This window comes from Triturus cristatus, chromosome 5_2 (assembly GCF_964204655.1).
Source record: "Triturus cristatus chromosome 5_2, aTriCri1.1, whole genome shotgun sequence".
NCBI classification, from domain to species: domain Eukaryota; kingdom Metazoa; phylum Chordata; class Amphibia; order Caudata; family Salamandridae; genus Triturus; species Triturus cristatus.
The window spans coordinates 860,861,822-860,873,875 of NC_140588.1; positions in this window are offsets into that span (position 1 = coordinate 860,861,822).

Consider the following 12,054-nt stretch of genomic DNA (forward strand, 5'->3'; position numbering starts at 1 on the left):
TCACAAAGAAGCGCATAGAAAGTCCTACACAGACAATTAATTTATACAAATGTTGCATCAGGCTCATAATGTGTCCCATACAACTTAATTGTTGGCTTTGTGGGTTACTTTCTTCGGTCACTCATAAGAGCGACAATTTGTTGTCAATGCCACTGTCGTATACTGGCAGCTGCAACGGTTGGTACGAATTGTTTCGTCTGGCATACTTCCAATTACATCTTTCTACCTTGAATATAACATCCACTGATGCTCACACTGCGAATGAGTATTTACACTTTTATCAAGGGTTCACCCCCATAGGACCAGCAGGACAAGGGACTCTAGGACACTGTCCTCAAAGTCGTGTCTGAAAACGTACCATAGCGTAAAAGATAGTGCCTGGTTTCACATGGAAATGGCTGATTTCCAATGTTTTAACACATCGTAGTATTTTCAATCCTTCCAAGGTCGCAATATTACCAAAGATAAACCGATACCTGTGTCAGTAGTTAATACGACAGCTAGTTTTTCTGTCCAGGGGACTGGGGAGATAAAGGTGGGGGTCAGTAAATGCAATTTTACCTACAGATTGAATACAACTAATAACCCGCCTTTGATCCTACCCCATAATGTCTACTTTGTCTGTGGATCACAAGCTCACGTCTGGCTATAGAGAGGATGGTCTGGAAAATGTTATCTCTCTTTTCTTCTTAACCCTGTGTATGTTGCCCCATCTAGCTATCACAAAACTCACCGACTGCAACGTAGAAGTCCATTCCAGTCCTGAGTCAAGAGGGTTGTTGATACGAAAGATATAGATCAGACTGACACCACCGCACACCAATTTTGGGATCCTGTGAAGGGTCTACTACCTTTTTGGCACTTCATGGCTAATAGCCTTCAAATTCGTCAGATAACAAGAGTTGTTGAGGGGGTTATCAATACGACTGCTGGGATAATGACAAATATCACTGCTGAGCTCCAGGCTATGAGATTAGTCACTTTGGATGGTGTTAGATGTTATACTTGCAGATAGGGAGAGGAGCCTGTCGCGTCATTGGCAGCAGCTGTTGTATTTACATACCTGATAATGCTCCCAATGTTTATTCCGCTCTAGAAAAATTACATAGACTATCCACTGAAATACACCAGGAAGTAGGGAATTGGACACTGTCTGGGTGGTTTTGGAACACGCTAACTTCCTGGGCTTGGAAGATCCTCATATTCTTGGTCATAGTTGCAGGTATCTACTTCACATGTTGCCTCTGTGTTGCACTTGACCCTTTTGGCAGGTTCACCCCTAAACTTTTTGCCTTTCCTGTGACCTGGTATTGGTGGTCCAGTGTAAAGTGCGTGCGCTCTGTGAGTGTGTGTGGTGAGATTGGCCTGCCCTCCCATAGGAATGCATGGGGGATATGTGTGTCCATGGTAATTCCTGGTGTGAGAGGAGTACAGGGTCGAGTTTAGTATGTCCGAACTTGTGAGAATAAATGCTGCGCAATGGTGTGTGCAGATTTATGGTGACTGGTGGAGAAGTGCCACTTCTAGAACTTGGCATTTCTGTGTGCTATATGTCTGCCTGCCTGATGTGGAGTGCATGTCTGGCTTTTTGGATGACAGGCGCTGGATGGTGTGGGGAATTCCAGGGGCCAGGGTGAGTCAGCCCAGTAGTGAATAGAGAGATCTGCATCTAGATGGGATGGAGGAGTTGCACCTGGGACCTGAATAGGGCTGTGCCTTCCCTCCACAATGCTGGCTCCACCTCCTGTGGTGCGTCTGATGTCTCTGCCCTGCATTGTGAAAGGGGAAGAGGAGCTGGGTAAACAGAGTGCTCCAAATCCCCCCTAAACCAGTTGCATCTGGTTTCCCCCAGACCTGTGCTTACAGACAAAGGAAAAGGGTGTATAAAAGAAGGGGCTGTGACCCCATGAAAGTGTGCTCTGTTGTGCTTGTCCTGATGCTGGGGGCTGCTGCTGCTGGGCTCCAGGAGGAACCGCCACAAGGGACTGCTCCCTGCTGGAGGGCCCTGTGTGCTGGCCTGCCTGAGCCCAGCCCTGTGCCCCCTGAACTTTGCCTTTCATTTGGGAGAGCACTTTGCTCTTTATTGCTGGGAAGAGTGCTCCATTTTTTACCCTGGACTTTGGACTGGACGAAGCTACGGCTGTCTGTTCCTAGGGCTCTTTACTTTCTTTTATGGGAAGCGCTGATGGTCTGCAGCGCGAAGCTGCAATGTGTGGGATTCCCCCATCACTGTCTTTTTAATTGCGGGTGCCCACCCCGCGTTTTCACCACATCTTGCATTTACGTGATAGCGGGTGCCCATCCCGTGTTTTGAGAGAGAGCGGGTACCCACCCCGCTCCCTGCATACTTGAAGAAAGTGGGTGCCCATCCCGCAGCTTTGCACCTCAGAATGGGAGCTTACCCTGTATTGCAGCCGCCAAAGTAAACACTGAGGGCTGCCGCTCTGCCCGCGGTGACCCAGAAGTGGGGGAAAGCCCGTCCGATTGCAGGTGGGGCCGGAAGAGACGCGGCCGGTGAACCCGCGGAGCTTCCCTGCGTGAGGGAGAGCTCCGCGACGTATGTGCCCAACGAAGCTCTGAGGGATCCTGGAGGCAGGACTCCTGCAGCCGCAGTGCGAGCATGCGTGTCCGGCCGGCGTGAGGAAAAGGCTGAGAGACGCCGAGAGCTCCGGTGAGTGGGGTTGGGCGGGAGCCTGCATTTTGTGACCAAGGCCCGTGGGGCCCATATGCACATGGTTGGTGCCCGCTTCAGGGCACATTGTCGGTGCTCACAGCTGCCCCGCCTGTCAGAGGGCAGCTGCAACACGTGGGCAAGGTTTGGTTTCCTTCTGAGTCCCAGAGCGGGACTCCAACTTAACTTGCACCGTTGTGCCAGCACTCTCTTGGGCCATTCCTTGTTAGAAGTCCCGGAGGGGGACTGGGGAGCCATTTCAGTTTGAGAGTCCCAGTGTGGACTCCTAAAGCCCCCGCAGTGCCAGTGCTTGTTTTGGTAGCTTTCCCAGCTGCCCTGCTAGAGCACATGCAGCTGCAACGCGGGGCCATAGTTAATTTCAGAGTCCCAGAGAGGGACTCAGAGGGCACGCTGGTGCCCATGCTCATTTTCACAGCTGCCCAGCAATTAGTGGGCAGCTGCCACGTTTAGGCTTGAGTAATTGCACCTTCTGCTTTTGCTGCATGCGCAGCCAGCCCGGACTTTCTGGACATTGGGCATTTCAGCCCCTGTGAGAAGTGCCAGTTGGCCTATGGCCAGGTTCAGTGCGTTGTGCCACCGATTGGGGCACACTGTTTTTATGCCAATTTATTTCCTAAGGTGTTTATGCTGGTGATGCCTAATGTGATGCTAGGGTGCTTATGCATAAGGTATTTATGCCCCTGAGGTTTATGCAGGATATGTTTTATACCTCATGCTAATGTGATAATGCTGAGGTCATTATTGTGAAAGTAATTACTGGTTGTGTTCTACGTCTATGATAAATCTTACTTCTACTATTTCTACTAAGTGATGATTCCGACGGTGGTCCATGTGACCCTGTCTTGTGTATATAATCCCCTGTAAATACTGCCCAGTGGCAGTTGGTACAGTGTATATTGTGTGATTACCATCTAATGTGTTTTATGACAATACAAAGGCTATTTTTGATATAATCTTGTGTGGAGTTCCTTTTGTGGTGTGCCTAGTGTGTTGCTGCTGTGTGTGTGTGTTGTGCAAACGCTTTACACATTGCCTCCGGGATAAGCCTGACTGCTCGTGCCAAGCTACCAAGGGGGTGAGCAGGGGTTATCTTTGGTGTGTAACTTCCTTGCCCTGACTAGAGTGGTGGTTTCTGTCTGGCTTTGGCGCAAGCCTTAGCCAACCAGAATCCCATTTCTAACATTGGTGATCAGCGGTGGGATTAGGACTTGCGTTTGTGCAGTACCACAGCGACAACTGGCCGCACTACAAAACTCTGCACGTAAGATAATCACATGTTGGGGATTATTGTTTCAGATTTTATTTTTCTCCTGAAAGTGTCATTTTCAAATTGTGTACTCTTGCTTCAGATCTTAAGCCTAGGAGTCTTACATTATACCTGTGTGGGTTTTAGTACCTTGCCAAGAATGGAACCTACCTTTAATGCATATAATCTGTTGGAATACAGTATGTTTGAGTTAAGGGGGTTCTGTGAGGAGAGAAGCTTAGCAGTAGGTGTGGAAGACACTCGGCTATCCCTTAGGACATCCCTGCTACACTGGCAACAGGATAGATGGAGACAGATCGACAAGGACCAGGCCGCACTCCAAGAGGGTGGTGGATCTGAGGGTGACCCTGAGAAATCTGAAGAGGAGGAAGAGAATGACAGGACAGGGATGCCAGTAGATAGTGAGGACCCCACAGATAGGGAGTCCCTTGCTGGGTCCAGTGCCAGGGGCAGTGCCCCACTCCTTTCCCTATCCCCAGAGGAGTGGGTAGATAGGAGGGAAGAAAGGGAGTATCAGCTGGCTTTGGAGAAGCTCAGGTTAGAGCATGCCAAGGAGATAGCGCAGCTGAGTGTGGAGGAGCAAAAGCTAGAGACTGAGAGGGTCCTAGCGCAGGAGAGGATGGCAGAGGCTGAGAGGGCCTTCACCAGGGATAATTTAGCTCGGGAGGGTAGATTATCCCCTGAGTGCAGTTGTAGTTTTCTGGATTCCCCAGTGAGGGTGGGGTCCAGTGGTGGCAGTGATATAGAGTCCAGTGCAGGAGGTCCCATTCCCAGTTCCCAAGGTATTGTACCTTGTTCCCGAGAAGAGGAGTACAGGATGAAGTTCAGGGACAGAAAGAAGCTGCCTCACCAGGATTGGGGGAATTTTGCGGATGATTGTTTTGATGCACTGATGGCATGGATGACGATTAACCCAGAAGATGATTTTGATGGACTGGTCAATATGGTTATCAAAGAGCAGATGCTCAGTCGTTGTTTTCCAGGGTTGCGCCAATACCTGTTGAGGTGTGCCTCCTTTTGTCCTTGGAAACTTGCAGAAGAAGCAGACTGCTGGGAAAGTACCAGAGGATCTGAAGAGGCATTGGGGAGTGATCCCAAAAGTATTGGCTCAGGTATCTTCCCGTCCTGTAGTGGGGAAGAGGTTCAGAGTAGCCCAGCTAGGTCCCAGAGTAGTGAGAGGGGTGTAGGGGCTCACGTCCTGTCTCAGTGGAGTAGGAGTGAGTGTGGGACTTAGTGTCCCCAAGTGCTCGAAACCCAGTCTCAGAACCTGGATGGTTTCTTCAGGGAACATCAGGTTGGGAGCCTAGGCTGTCCTGTTAGTCCATTTGAGGAGGCTCACCTAGTGTCTGGAGAACCTGGAGCGTTGGTAAATAGAGCTTCTGTGGTTCTGGTGTCTGGTGGTGTCGCTCCAGTTGGGAGGGTACCGAAGTCCAGAGAGAGGGGTGACATGGGGCTGTGTTCCCCAGTGGAAGAGCCAGTGGGTCAGGGACCAGCCGGAAGGGCTGAGTCTCCTAGAAGTGACCAGGGTGACACCACTTCTGTCGTGGGGGATCTTTGAGCACTGTCAGATGGACAGGGGTCAGGAGATCTGCGCCAGGCAGACTGTCACACAACACTTGAGTCATGTGTTACCCTCAAGGGGTTGAGGCTGTGTGCTCCCCCAGAAGTCCTGGTGTGCCAGGCAAGTACTCCGCCAAAGGGTTTAGACCCAAGGTTGGGAGGCCAGGTTCAAGATCGGCCTGATCTGGAGGGAAGGACGTCTGTAACCAGTGTCCTGACCGGTTCATATTCCAGGGGTACCACTCCAGTTGGGAGGGTGCAGAACTCTGGAAGGAGGTGCAGAGGGAGGGAATCCTCGCCGCTGAACCCCCGGTGCAACCGGAGGGGTTAAAACCTAGGTTGGGAGACCAGTTCTTGGATAGAGATCCTGAACTGGTGGGAGAGTTGTGTTATAAGGGTGCCTCTCAGAGAAGGAGAGGGCGAAACCCTAGAAGAAGAGGTAGGGGGAGGAGAGTGTCGCCCATGACTTTTGGTCAGCTTGTGGGCACAGACCCTAGGCTGGAGGATCAGTGGCAGACTAGGACTGCCCTGATGAGGGGAAGAGTGGAGAATGGCTACTATGTGCCAGGGGTTACTACCCCCCACTCTGTGGATGAGCAAGGACCAGTGACATCTGGGGGGCCTAGGGCCTGGTCCTGGTCGCGGACAGCTAGGGAGAACCAGTGGGGTAGCCCAGTTGGTCTGCACTGCTTTTAAAGAGGGAACCACATGGGTTCAGAGTGGCGTAGAACCAGAGGGTGTCCCTGCCGTTGCGGACCCGTGTCTGTGTTCTATCAGCCAAAGCAGGGAAGCCCATCACGGTGGTGATTGGTCTACCCTGCGTTTTGGCTGGAAGGGGGTTGTGTTGGACTGGGCCCTTTTGGCAGGTTCACCCCTAAACTTTTTGCCTTTCCTGTGACCTGGTATTGTTGGTCCAGTGTAAAGTGCGTGCGCTCTCTGAGTGCGTGTGGTGAGATTGGCCTGCCCTCCCATAGGAATGCATAGGGGATATGTGTGTCCATGGTAATTCCTGGTGTGAGAGGAGTGCAGGGACGAGTTTAGTATGTGTGAACTCGTGAGAATAAATGCTGCGCAATGGTGTTCACAGATTTATGGTGACTGGTGGAGAAGTGCCACTTCTAGAAGTTGGCATTTCTGTGTGCTATGTGTCTGCCTGCCTGATGTGGAGTGCATGTCTGGCTTTTTGATTGACAGGCGCTGGATGGTGTGGGGAATTCCAGGGGCCAGGGTGAGTCAGCCCAGTGGTGAATAGAGAGATCTGCATCTAGATGGGAGGGAGGAGTTGCACCTGGGACCTGAATAGGGCTGTGCCTTCCCTCCACAATGCTGGCTCAACCTCCTGTGGTGCGTCTGATGTCACTGCCCTGCACTGTGAAAGGGGAAGAGGAGCTGGGTAAACAGAGTGCTCCAAATCCCCCCTAAACCAGTTGCATCTGGTTTCCCCCCAGACCTGTGCTTACAGACAAAGGAAAATGGTGTATAAAAGAAGGGGCTGTGACCACATGAAAGTGTGCTCTGTTGTGCTTGTCCTGATGCTGGGAGCTGCTGCTGCTGGGCTCCAGGAGGAACCGCCACAAGGGACTGCTCCCTGCTGGAGGGCCCTGTGTGCTGGCCTGCCTGAGCCCAGCCCTGTGCCCCCTGAACTTTGCCTTTCATTTGGGAGAGCACTTTGCTCTTTATTGCTGGGAAGAGTGCTCCATTTTTTACCCTGGACTTTGGACTGGACGAAGCTACGGCTGTCTGTTCCTAGGGCTCTTTACTTTCTTTTATGGGAAGCGCTGATGGTCTGCAGCGCGATGCTGCAATGTGTGGGATTCCCCCATCACTGTCTTTTTAATAGCGGGTGCCCACCCCGCATTTTCACCACATCTTGCATTTACGTGATAGCGGGTGCCCACCCCGTGTTTTGAGAGAGAGCGGGTGCCCACCCCGCTCCCTGCATACTTGAAGAAAGTGGGTGCCCATCCCGCAGCTTTGCACCTCAGAATGGGAGCTTACCCTGTATTGCAGCCGCCAAAGTAAACACTGAGGGCTGCCACTCTGCCCGCGGTGACCCAGAAGTGGGGGAAAGCCCGTCCGATTGCAGGCGGGGCCGGAAGAGACGCGGCCGGTGAACCCGCGGAGCTTCCCTGCGTGAGGGAGAGCTCCGCGACGTATGTGCCCAACGAAGCTCTGAGGGATCCTGGAGGCAGGACTCCTGCAGCCGCAGTGCGAGCCATGCGTGTCCGGCCGGCGTGAGGAAAAGGCTGAGAGACGCCGAGAGCTCCGGTGAGTGGGGTTGGGCGGGAGCCTGCATTTTGTGACCAAGGCCCGTGGGGCCCACATGCACATGGTTGGTGCCCGCTTCAGGGCACATTGTCGGTGCTCACAGCTGCCCCGCTTCGCTTATCAGAGGGCAGCTGCAACAGGTGGGCAAAGTTTGGTTTCCTTCTGAGTCCCAGAGCGGGACTCCAACGTAACTTGCACCGTTGTGCCAGCACTCTCTTGGGCCATTCCTTGTTAGAAGTCCCGGAGGGGACTGGGGAGCCATTTCAGTTTGAGAGTCCCAGTGTGGACTCCTAAAGCCCCCGCAGTGTCAGTGCTTGTTTTGGTAGTTTTTCCAGCTGCCCTGCGAGAGCACATTCAGCTGCAACGCGGGGCCATAATTAATTTCAGAGTCCCAGAGAGGGGTTCAGAGGGCACGCTGGTGCCCATGCTCATTTTCACAGCTGCCAAGCAATTAGTGGGCAGCTGCCACGTTTAGGCTTGAGTAATTGTGCCATCTGCTTTTGCTGCATGCGCAGCCAGCCCGGACATTCTGGACATTGGGCATTTCAGCCCCTGTGAGAAGCCAGATGGCCTGGGGCCAGGTTCAGTGCATTGTGCCCCCGATTGGGTCACACTGTTTTTATGCCAATTTATTTCCTAAGGTGTTTACGCTGCTGATGCCTAATGTGATGCTAGGGTGCTTATGCATAAGGTAATTATGCCCCTGAGGTTTATGCAGGATATGTTTTACACCTCATGCTAATGTGATAATGCTGAGGTGATTATTGTGCCAGTAATTACTGGTTGTGTTCTACGTCTATGATAAATCTTACTTCTACTATTTCTACAAAGTGATTATTCTGACGGTGGTCCATGTGACCCTGTCTTGTGTATATAATCCCCTGTAAATACTGCCCAGTGCCAGTTGGCACAGTGCATATTGTGTGATTACCATCTAATGTGTTTTATGACAATACAAAGGCTATTTTTGATATAACCTTGTGTGGAGTTCCTTTTGTGGTGTGCCTAGTGTGTTGCTGCTGTGTGTGTGTGTTGCGCAAACGCTTAACACATTGCCTCCGGGATAAGCCTGACTGCTCGTGCCAAGCTACCAAGGTGGTGAGCAGGGGTTATCTTTGGCGTGTAACTTCCTTGCCCTGACTAGAGTGGTGGTTTCTGCCTGGCTTTGGCGCAAGCCTTAGCCAACCAGAAATCCCATTTCTAACACTGCATACAATGTCTCCCAGCTTGTTGTTCTTATTGTATTAATAACCCCACTCCTAAACAGAAAATGTCAATTTATAATACTAATGCCGCGATTATGTTGCAAAAGGATATTAATAATTTGATGCAGATTGACAAGGGAATTTTTGAGACTACATCTGTTCTTGAAGACTCCCTCCCTGATACTGAGTATGTGATCTGCTCCTAATACTGATGTGCCTTTGTCCCCAAATATGTTCTATTTCCTTGATTATTTCATAAAATGGTTAGCTTCTGCTAAAAGGAAGGTCTGTTGGAATGAAAATGTTTTTGTTATTTTGCTTGCATGCAGTTCTATGTAAGTTAGCCTTTTATGTTATGTTCGAAACTGCTTCTTGCCTCTTCGAGAAAACGGGTTGTGGAAAGTTTAGTTTCTCCAAGGTTGGACCTTGGTTTGCTAATGATGCACGGGCAGAGTAGCCTTGGGTTGGAGATAGTGTGTGCCCGGCCTCACAATTAAAACCTATGCTTCTGTACTTCTTTGCTTAGCTGCATCTGCTCGGAAAATTCCATTATGGGTGTACCTTAATTTACTCTGAATAGTACATAATGTATCTCCATGTTGACTGATGTCATTCCTCTCTGCAACACCCCTAAGAGGCTGGGCAGACGGGGCTCTGCTTGAGTGTACTGAATAAACATATATTGGTTTGTATTCTCTACTGTATGTCCGACTCTTCATTTGGTATGGAAGGCTGAGAGGTGGTCTTGAGTGACCCGGGGGACCATAAACAGGCCACTTCTTCATATGCCCTCATTAGTAAGACCGATAATTACCCAACTAGCATCCAATGCACAATTGTTAGCTCAAGAGAAATGTGAACAAACAACAGTTCATGTGTCCAAAAGCCCCATGTTGGTAAGGAGGAGGAGCAGTGGGTGGGCAAGGTGCTGGCAGTTGGATAAATTGAAATGGTCGAAACGGAGGCAGGATTTAAAAGTAAGACCATTAGTACAAAAACACAGACAGAACCAAATGTGTGTGTCAGCTACACCATCTGTGCCCACCAATGTCAAAGTGACAGCAAGGTTTAAGAGGGGCGAGGGCCAAAAATAAATGATTGTTAAAATGGAGCAAAGACGGGGGCCAAGTTAGTCCAGTCAACCTTCGGGATGGCATTAGGCCAAAGAAAAGTGTATACCCCTAAAGAAGCCCCAAGAAAGTAGACCCTGTGTCGAGGGAAAAGAGAACCCCGAGGTACGAAGGATTTTAAGAAATGTGGAAAGATCAGACCAGGTATATATTATACATAGACCATCATAAACAAAGTATGTGTATCTGGAAGTGACCCGTAGGGGGAAAAAAGCAAATAAGTGGAAACCCCTGATTAGGTCAAGCATCCTGTCACTATTCTCACACTGTAAGGCACTGGAGGAGGTAGCATCAAATGATATAGAATATATATTGCTCACTCAGTCAAAAGCAGAGACAAGTAACAAAAGTTTGTTTTACATCTCCAGTGTTTCTTGACCTGCTCTTAGAAGCATGTGACAAGTTAAACAACTTAAGTCTAAGATTTGTATAGGATGCAGAGGTGGAAACTTACCGCTCAAAGCTACCAATGTTGTCAAACCATGCAGGCTCAAGTCAAGCACAGCTAGATTTGGTTACTGGGACAGAAATAATCCCTCCTCGGCGGGTGGGGACTAACTGCGGAACCCAGAAAGTTACTATCTCACCCCAGAAAAGAGAGTGTTTGTCAGATCTGATCTCAGTACGCAATATGTTTACCCCTCAAAGCGTTGATAGAGAGTAAACTTTCTCATGGGAGATAGAGATAGATTAGGGTATTGATACACCCGCCGGCTTGGGGTTTTTCTCCTGGAATGTACATGGATTAAACAGAGCTTGCAGAAATGTGGGAGGGGAACAAGATAATTTGCTTCCAGGAGACTTGGCTGGCAGGGGAGGACTTACATCAAAATGGTTTCATGCATTTTAGGAAAGATGGAACCAAATCGGGTAGGGGGCGGTTGAAAGGAGGACTAATGACCCTGATATCTACTAAATCTAGTAACAGAGCAAAAAAATGTAAACAAGTAGTGGTTGGGTCTTAACTTGCCTACTAGATCTCTATGAGGGCTGTCTGCAACAAAAAAGAGCTGATAGTTGTGAGTGTTTACATAAATCTGAATGACTCTAAGAAAGAGGAATGGGAAATGTTCCAGAGATACCTGGTAAATCTAACAGAGCTCCTGGGGGAATATCCTATTTTGTTAATAGGAGATTTTAATCTTTATTTAGATCCAAGGAAGGCTGACGCTGTAATCTCAGATATGCTAGAGTGTTACAGTATTCCTACAGAAAATGTTCCAAAATGTGTTCAGTCGAAGTGTGATAGGATTATGGTGAATTTATTGGCAGAATTAGGGTTTGTATGCCTAAATGGCTGTTTCAAAGAGGACAAACCAGCAGACCAAACGTTTTTATATGGGAAACAACAGTGCGCCGTAGACTACATGTTCATACAGGCATGGTACTTTAACCTCTGTATGGGATTTATGGCGCTAAGACTAAAGGGAAGCGATCACTGGGGGCTAAAATTAGATGTATTGATAGCACCATTAGTGAGAGAATGAGCTATTCCAATGGCACTAGATTCCCCTAAACGCTTAACTACAAGAATTGATGGGACATATATTGAGCAGTTAATGCAGATTCAATCAATCAATGATATAATCCAGGATAGGGCCATAGGAGAGCCTAATGGTGCATGGTATGCCACTATCATTGCAGAGGTCGTAAAGTGATTGATACCAGTAGTAAGGGTATGCAATGAGGGAAAAAAGGGACCTGCTGTGCCAAAATTCAAACCAACAATGGTTCGATAAAGAATGTGCTGTAGCCAGGAAGGAGCTAAAAAAATAGTAAGGGAAAGGCGATCAGATGATCAAGCAAAGCTAGTTGATATCTACCGCTGTAACAAAAGGAAATATGAAGTTCAGGTGATGTGGTTGAAGCGGTCTTTATCTGAGTTGAATTGGGATGTGATGATTAGGACAATTCAGGAAAAGGATATGAGAA